Below are 9,149 nucleotides of genomic sequence, written 5' to 3'. Positions count from 1 at the left end.
TGAAATAGCCTCCACAAGACATTAAACCACCTTCACCATACTAAGTATTATATGATTACTAACATTTATACATGGCCAACAACTCCAACTTTGGGGAAAATAGGCTTTCAGCGTTTATATATGCCACCCAAAATGCTCACAGAAAATGTCAAATTCAGAGTCCCAGAGTCCCAATTTTGGAAAAATGGATTTTGGAAAAATGGAATGTAAGCATTGATGTATGCCAAGCGTAATGCTGGCACAAAATATCAAATTCACAAATGCCAGATGCTAATCCAATAATTCATATATGGACAAAATAAAAATAAAAGTGCTGCTTCAAACCTACAGGCCTAGAATTAATAAAGGAAGCAGAATTTCACATGTAAAAACTATGATTACCTTGTTAAAGAATAAGTAGTTCTATTACAAATATATCCCATATTACCTTGGAAGGCAAAAGCAATCCAAAATGAAATTTCACATGTAAAAATTATGACTACCCTGCTCAAGAATAAATGGTTTTATTCTACATCGATGCAATATTATCTTCAAAAGAAAAATATGACAGGAGTACATTGGATTACAAAATTGTGAATACAAATCTTACACAACTCAATTCACTACACAGAAAAACCAATACAATCCGCAACAAAATTTCAAGAAAAATTATGAACTATCTATTCTATAAAGGAATCTCAATGACGACATTATCCGCGTGAGAAATTATGAAATATCTATTCTATAAAGGAATCTCAATGACGACATTATCCGCGTGAGAATCAGAATTAATATTACCCATAATATCTAACTGAGGCCCAAGTGCCTGTTCTTCTGCAGGGTTAATCTCCACTGAATTCTGAGGCTTTTCGGTCGATGGGTGTTGATCAACATTAATAATTTCAACACTGCCTCCTCTGCAAATGGGGCATATGGAGCGGGAGCGCTGGGAGAGCCAAACATCTGCATAGGGAACATGGAAACAATGGCTACATTTTGGTAACACAAGGCATTTATCACCATCCTTGAATTGATCAAGACAAACCAAGACTACGATGCAGTGGAGAAGACGTAGTAGTTAATGAGTTGGAGTAATGGTTAGATAGCAACAAAGGTAGGAACAAACTCTATTTTTTTATATTAAGTTTTGGTTCTTTGGAACAAAGATTGTGTTTTATTATGTATGCATCACAGTGTCCAATTTTTTTCCCCGATGCAATGATAGTAGCTATTGTTAAGAAACATCTTGACGCTTTGAATATCATAAGAGATGAATCTTGGTATTTCATACAGTGAGAAGAGGCGTTTGGTAGAAGTTAGAACGGACTGAGAATTCAACTTTCTTTTTCATTGAAGGTTTGACATTTCAGAATCATCCCAGGGATACATTGACAATTTGGCCATGGATTTGTGATCCAACTATGCCAGCTAATTCCACTGAGTGTCAACTTCAATTTCCATATCCAATTTCTAGTAGTTTTAACAGTCTGGTTTGAAGGTGGCCAGGGCATCCCTCCCAATCGATGTTTGGGCCCTTAGCCAAATAAAATATTACCTCTCCTCAGATAGAGGTAGCATTCCACATAGCTGTTCATGGCATCATTCTTAGATTAACTTGAGATATAGGCACAAAATATTGCTGAGTATTTACATGATCATGTCTCCTGCAGTTTAGGAACATCTACTTTATCCCATAACAAATTTACATGAAATTGTGTTAATGCATAAATTATCCTGAAACTGATGAAATAGCCTCCGCAAGACATTAAACCACCTTCACCATACTAAATATTAGATGATTACTAACATTTATACATGGCCAACAACTCCAACTTTGGGGAAAATAGGCTTTCAGCATTTATATATGCCACCCAAAATGCTCACAGAAAATGTCAAATTCAGAGTCCCAGAGTCCCAATTTTGGAAAAATGGATTTTGGAAAAATGGAATGTAAGCATTGATGTATGCCAAGCGTAATGCTGGCACAAAATATCAAATTCAAAAATGCGAGACGCTAATCCAATAATTCATATATGGACAAAATAAAAATAAAAGGGCTTCTTCAAACCTACAGGCCTAGAATTAATAAAGGAAGCAGAATTTCACATGTAAAAACTATGATTACCTTGTTAAAGAATAAGTAGTTCTATTTCACATATATCCCATATTACCTTGGAAGGCAAAAGCAATCCAAAATGAAATTTCACATGTAAGAATTATGACTACCCTCCTCAAGAATAAATGGTTTTATTCTACATCGATGCAATATTATCTTCAAAAGAAAAATATGACAGGAGTACATTGGATTACAAAATTGTGAATACAAATCTTACACAACTCAATTCACTACACAGAAAAACCAATACAATCCGCAACAAAATTTCAAGAAAAATTATGAACTATCTATTCTATAAAGGAATATCAATGACGACATTATCCGCGTGAGAAATTATGAACTATCTATTCTATAAAGGAATCTCAATGACGACATTATCCGCGTGAGAATCAGAATTAATATTACCCATAATATCTAACTGAGGCCCAAGTGCCTGTTCTTCTGCAGGTTAATCTCCACTGAATTCTGGGGCTTTTCGGTCGATGGTGTTGATCAACATTATTAATTTCAAAACTGCCTCTGCAAATGGGGCAAGCGATTCATGCTTGCACTTGGATACCAGCAATCCTGTTTGAGCTGGTGAGCAGCAGCCATTTGTTGAGATTAGGCAGGTACAGGATTGTGTTTGAAACGACAGGAGAGCACTGATTAAGCCATGACGATTTTTGGGTGTTTGGGCTTGCTACGGCTCATGCTACTCATTCTCCAACTCATATGCCTCAGTTCGTCCGAGACCATTTCTCCAGGAAACGATGTACAGTGTCTTCAGACTACTTACAAGGAATTGAAGCACCCTCAAGGGAACCTCCGCACCTGGAACTTCCAGAACACTAACAATGGGTTTATTTGCAATTTTCTGGGAATTACTTGTTGGCATGATGATGATAACAAAGTGAAGTCAATTTCGCTTGAAGAGTTGGGGTTCAAGGTGAGTTTCCATCTGGAGTACAGAACTGCAAGAGTATGATGAGCTTGGATCTCTCTCAAAACAGTCTTACGGGTACCATTCCCAAGGAGCTCTGCCAATGGCTTCCTTTTCTAGTAACCATTGATCTCTCCCAGAACAAGTTTATGGAACCTATTCCTGCAGAGGTTCATAATTGCACATACCTCAATATCCTCCGCCTGAATGGAAATCAACTTACAGGGGAAATTCCCTGGCAATTGACACGGATCGACCGTCTCAAGGACTTCAATGTAGCAAACAACAAGCTTACTGGAAATATACCTTCATTCACTCACAACTTTTCTGCCTCTAATTTTCACGGTAACCCTGGGCTATGTGGGCCTCCACTTTCAAAGACGTGCACAACATCGAACAATCCCATGGTTGTTGCGGCTTTTCTTCTATTTGGCATAGTGTTAATTGTCTGGATTTTACTTGGTCTTCATTGGATGATTTCTGAAGCAAAAAGCAGAAGATCTGTCAAAATCCCACCGCCAAGTACCAATGAGCCCAACGATTGGCAGAAATATGTCCGAGCTCGGAGATCTGTTAAAGTTTGCTCATTCGAGATGCCCATGAGGAAGATGAGATTGGCTGATCTTGTGGCAGTCACTGGCAACTTCAGCGAAGACAATATCGTTTTGCAGGGAAGGAAAGGTATAATCTACAAAGGCAAACTGCCAGATCAATCTTTGCTGGCAGTAAAAAGACTCCGGCCATGTTCAGCACAGACTGAAAAAGATTTCAAGTGCGAGATGAACGCATTGGCCCACATGGGTGTTGATCAACATTAATAATTTCAACACTGCCTCTGCAAATGGGGCATATGGAGCGCTGGGAGAGCCAAACATCTGCACAAGGAACATGGAAACAATGGCTACATTTTGGTAACACAAGGCATTTATCACCATCCTTGAATTGATCAAGACAAACCATGCATTCAAGATCGATGTTGATGCAAAAATTTTCGACATCATTCTTCTTATCATTGTTGCTTTGTTCGGCGTTGGTGGTGCAAAAGGAAATAGGCAATTTCTGGAAATCAGACTCAGAAAGACCAGATCTTAGGGTGAACGGCGAGGGCGAAAATTCATGAACCGTTTCAGTTTCATGAACCGTTTTAATTTTTTATCAACGATCAAGTTTTGTTTGATCGTCTAACACCACAAATCTACGGTGAATAATAGAACACCGCGACGGCTAGGGTAATTCATTTCAAATGGAGACGCCTTACAGCGTAATTATCAATAAAAGAATGTATAAAATTTATTTAATTATATATATATATATATATAATATTTATTTACAATTATTATATTATATTATGATAAATGTTGAATTTCTAGAAAATCTGTTTATGAACATAAACGCCTTACGGCGTAATTATCAATAAAAGAATGTATAAAATTTATTTAATTATTTTTTAATTATATATATATATATATATAATTTTATTTACAATTATTATATTAAATTATATTATATTATGATAAATGTTGAATTTCTAGAAAATCCGTTTATGAACATAAATGGAAGGCGCTCCTTACCTTGGGAAAAACAAATTCATGATAAAAAAAAGAAACAACTGAAATGTGCACCTTGAATTAATTAATTACTTTATGTAGATCCCCTCAAAATGAATTTGTAAGTTTCATAATAAGGTAAAACCGTACACGACCGCTTAACAAGTCTGCAACTGTGCACGTCAATTTAGAGATCTGGATTGTGTAGCAATTACAACAACCATTCCGTTAAAATATAATTCCGTTATTTTTGAGATATTGGGTAAGGAAATAATACCAAGAACCATATAATAATATGTTCCGGCTTACACAACTACGGTACTGGAAGATGAAAGTTATTTCTTAAGATTACAATTTTAAAATAAATTCGCTTATCAAATTGGATGGTTTTTATACATTTTCAAAAGAGGATCTCCACAATTTTGTAATTTTTTGAATTATACTTAATGTAACAAAACATTTACCCTCCAAGTTCCATCCCTGCTGCCCAGCCTTCTAACTTCGAAACAAGAAACACCAATTAATTGATTACGGAATTCTTTGAACCTTGAAAGCTGCTCTGCAATCTCAACTGCTAGATCACAATTGCAAACAGTGGATTGAATCGTAGCCTGTAGGATGATAGCAACAGTTAATACTTTTTATTTAGAAAAAAGAATATCACAATGACAAATAGCGGATTGAATCGTAGGATGGCAGCAATGGTTAATAGCTTTTATTTAAAAAATAAAAATGGAGAGGAGTACATTTCTTTTCGGAGATAAAACACAACAAGCGTTATACTAAAAATATATGTTGTTACATTTTCCAGAAATCCACAGATCTGCCTCGATGTCTGATAGGGATAAAAAATAAATCACAGAAACACCTGTAGCGAAAAAAACAGAGCAATCCCTCTGCGAGAGTGGGGAGATCTCCAAACAGCTCGAAATAAGCCTGCGGACGAATCACAGGGATCGGAGATAAGGTCCAGCAACGCCTCCCAGGAAAATTGATCAAGGGAACATCATGCAAAGGGGAAAGCCCCTGAACCTATTATAGCACCCTCTCCAGGCACTCAAAATGTATCAGCCCAGGCAGAGTAGAAACTCCACGATTAGAGAGCCAATTATATGGGGTATTCTGTTCCCGATATACATAGTTGAAAGAAACAAAGTGGAAACAATGGGATCTGAGAATCACCAAACAGCGCACTCAGGGAGAACTTCCCCATCGCCCAATCAATAATCACCTTCGAATCACTTGAGACGACAATCTCATCCACTGCGAGCCACGAGGCACATCTGAGGGCGAAAACTCATGAACCGTTTCAGTTTCATGAACCGTTTTAATTTTTGATCAACGATCAAGTTTTGTTTCATCGTCTAACACCACAAATCTACGGTGAATAATAGGACACCGCGACGGCTAGGGTAATTCATTTCAAATGGAGACGCCTTACGGCGTAATTAAAGTGGATGTAGTGTATATGTGATGTGGCAATGTCATGGCCTGGATTGTCAATCATAGCAACTCTCTGATTAGGATGTGGTTTAATATGGGGATATGTGTTCCAGCTTTTTGAATGCATGTGAAACTAAGCTGCGATGTTGTAGTCTTCTAGACTTGTGTAACTGGTTCTGTTTCCTTGGTTAAGTGCAGGTTTCAGTTGATCAAATAAAAACTGCAAATAAGTACACTGATGACACCATCTATGCTGGAGAAAAACTTATAATTCCTTGAGAGGGATATGGGAGCTCAGATTATATTTGAAAGTTTGTAGTACAGGTTGTCATGGAATGTGTATGCAGTAATTTTCACAACAGCGTCAAGTCCCCAGTCTTGATTAGATATAAGAGGTCGTCCAGTCCAGTTTGAGTTTTGGATTGTTTATGGTAGGTTATCTATCACAAATTTTAAGGAAATATGTGATAAGCCAGTTGGAAATGTATTTGTTTTGTTTATACAGGTTTCTTTTAGATTTGTTACTCAGGGGCATGATGTCATGTTCTAGAGATACCCTGTCCATGTATCTTTACTATCTCATAAAATGCAAGTTGAATGCTAATCATGCCAGAGTCCAGTGATTCTTTGGAAACTCATGTAGCATATGGGTGATTGGTGTGCCCTGCATGACAATGCTACCCTGCGTTTATTAATAAGCTTTATCGTTGTATTGAACTCTTGTATTTTGGTGAGTGGTCTGACTCTATTTATCAAGTATCTTTATTCTTTGTTCCACCTTATTGTAGAGCATTTCTTAGCGTAGTTGTTGTTCAGCTTTTTGAATGCATGTGAAACTAAAGTTGCCATCTTGTTCCCTTCTATCCATTGTATAAGACTTGTGTAATTGGTTCTGTTTCCTTGGTTGAGTGCAGGTTTCAGTTGATCAAATAAAATCTGCAAATAAGTACACTGATGACACCATCTATGCTGGAGAAAAACTTATAATTCCTTGAGAGGGATATGGGAGCTCAGATTATATTTGAAAGTTTGTAGTACAGGTTGTCATGGAATGTGTATGCAGTAATTTGCACAACAGCCTCAAGTCCCCAGTCTTGTTTAGATATAAGAGATCGTCCAGTCCCGTTTGAGTTTTGGATTGTTTATGGTAGGTTATCTATCACAAATTTTAAGGAAATATGTGATAAGCCAGTTGGAAATGTATTTGTTTTGTTTATACATATTTCTTTTAGATTTGTTACTCAGGGGCATGTTGTCATGTTCTAGAGATACCCTGTCCATGTATCTTTACTATCTCGTAAAATGCAAGTTGAATGCTAATCATGCCAGAGTCCAGTGATGCTTTGGAAACTCATGTAGCAAATGGGTGATTGGTGTGCCCTGCATGACAATGCTACCCTGCGTTTATTAATAAGCTTTATCGTTGTATTGAACTCTTGTATTTGGTGCCTCCAGAATTATTAATTTCCAACCCTTATTGCGATGTGAATGATTAGTATTTGTCATTTGGTATGCATAACAAGCTTTAACTTCTTTTGATAATAAAAAATGCAAGCTGCATACTGGCATTTGCCTCTCAATTGGACTATTTAACAGTTATTTTCCACAAGTAAATAAACAGTGTTCATTTCATGAATGTGAAACTAAGCTGCCATGTTGTTCCCTTCTATCCATTGTATAAGACTTGTGTAACTGGTTCTGTTTCCTTGGTTAAGTGCAGGTTTCAATTGATTAAATAAAAGCTGCAAATAAGTACACTGATGACACCATCTATGTGGAGAAAAACTTATAATTCCTTGAGAGGGATATGGGAGCTCAGATTATATTTGAAAGTTTGTAGTACAGGTTGTCATGGAATGTGTATGCAGTAATTTGCACAACAGCCTCAAGTCCCCAGTCTTGATTAGATATAAGAGGTCGGCCAGTCCAGTTTGAGTTTTGGATTGTTTATGGTAGGTTATCTATCACAAATTTTAAGGAAATATGTGATAAGCCAGTTGGAAATGTATTTGTTTTGTTTATACAGGTTTCTTTTAGATTTGTTACTCAGGGGCATGATGTCATGTTCTAGAGATACCCTGTCCATGTTTCTTTACTATCTCATAAAATGCAAGTTGAATGCTAATCATGCCAGAGTCCAGTGATTCTTTGGAAACTCATGTAGCAAATGGGTGATTGGTGTGCCCTGCATGACAATGCTACCCTGCGTTTATTAATAAGCTTTATCGTTGTATTGAACTCTTGTATTTTGGTGAGTGGTCTCACTGTATTTATCAAGTATCTTTATTCTTTGTTCCACCTTATTGTAGAGGATTTCTTAGCGTAGTTGTTGTTCAGCTTTTTGAATGCATGTGAAACTAAAGTTGCCATCTTGTTCCCTTCTATCCATTGTATAAGTCTTGTGTAACTGGTTCTGTTTCCTTGGTTGAGTGCAGGTTTCAGTTGATCAAATAAAATCTGCAAATAAGTACACTGATGACACCATCTATGCTGGAGAAAAACTTATAATTCCTTGAGAGGGATATGGGAGCTCAGATTATATTTGAAAGTTTGTAGTACAGGTTGTCATGGAATGTGTATGCAGTAATTTGCACAACAGCCTCAAGTCCCCAGTCTTGTTTAGATATAAGAGATCGTCCAGTCCAGTTTGAGTTTTGGATTGTTTATGGTAGGTTATCTATCACAAATTTTAAAAAAAATATGTGATAAGCCAGTTGGAAATGTATTTGTTTTGTTTATACAGATTTTTTTTAGATTTGTTACTCAGGAGCATGATGTCATGTTCTAGAGATACCCTGTCCATGTATCTTTACTATCTCGTAAAATGCAAGTTGAATGCTAATCATGCCAGAGTCCAGTGATGAGTTTTACTATCTCGTAAAATGCAAGTTGAATGCTAATCATGCCAGAGTCCAGTGATGCTTTGGAAACTCATGTAGCAAATGGGTGATTGGTGTGCCCTGCATGACAATGCTACTCTGCGTTTATTAATAAGCTTTATCGTTGTATTGAACTCTTGTATTTGGTGCCTCCAGAATTATTAATTTCCAACCCTTATTGCGATGTGAATGATTAGTATTTGTCATTTGGTATGCATAACAAGCTTTAACTTCTTTTGATAATAAAAAATGCAGGCTGCATA

General features: G+C 36.7%; 1 pseudogene; it reads left to right on the top strand.

Annotated features, from left to right (window-relative positions):
• The first annotated feature begins 3,061 nt into the window (after window positions 1-3,061).
• LOC149206610 (putative inactive receptor kinase At1g27190 pseudogene) lies at window positions 3,062-3,835 on the top strand (annotated as a pseudogene).
• The last annotated feature ends 5,314 nt before the right edge of the window (window positions 3,836-9,149 follow it).

This window comes from Pinus tabuliformis, chromosome 1_2 (genome assembly GCF_031772625.1).
Source record: "Pinus tabuliformis cultivar Carrire ecotype Pingquan chromosome 1_2, CPIR1, whole genome shotgun sequence".
NCBI lineage: Eukaryota > Viridiplantae > Streptophyta > Pinopsida > Pinales > Pinaceae > Pinus > Pinus tabuliformis.
The sequence above is the reverse complement of the archived record's forward strand: the minus strand, read 5'-3'. Positions and strand labels throughout refer to the sequence as shown.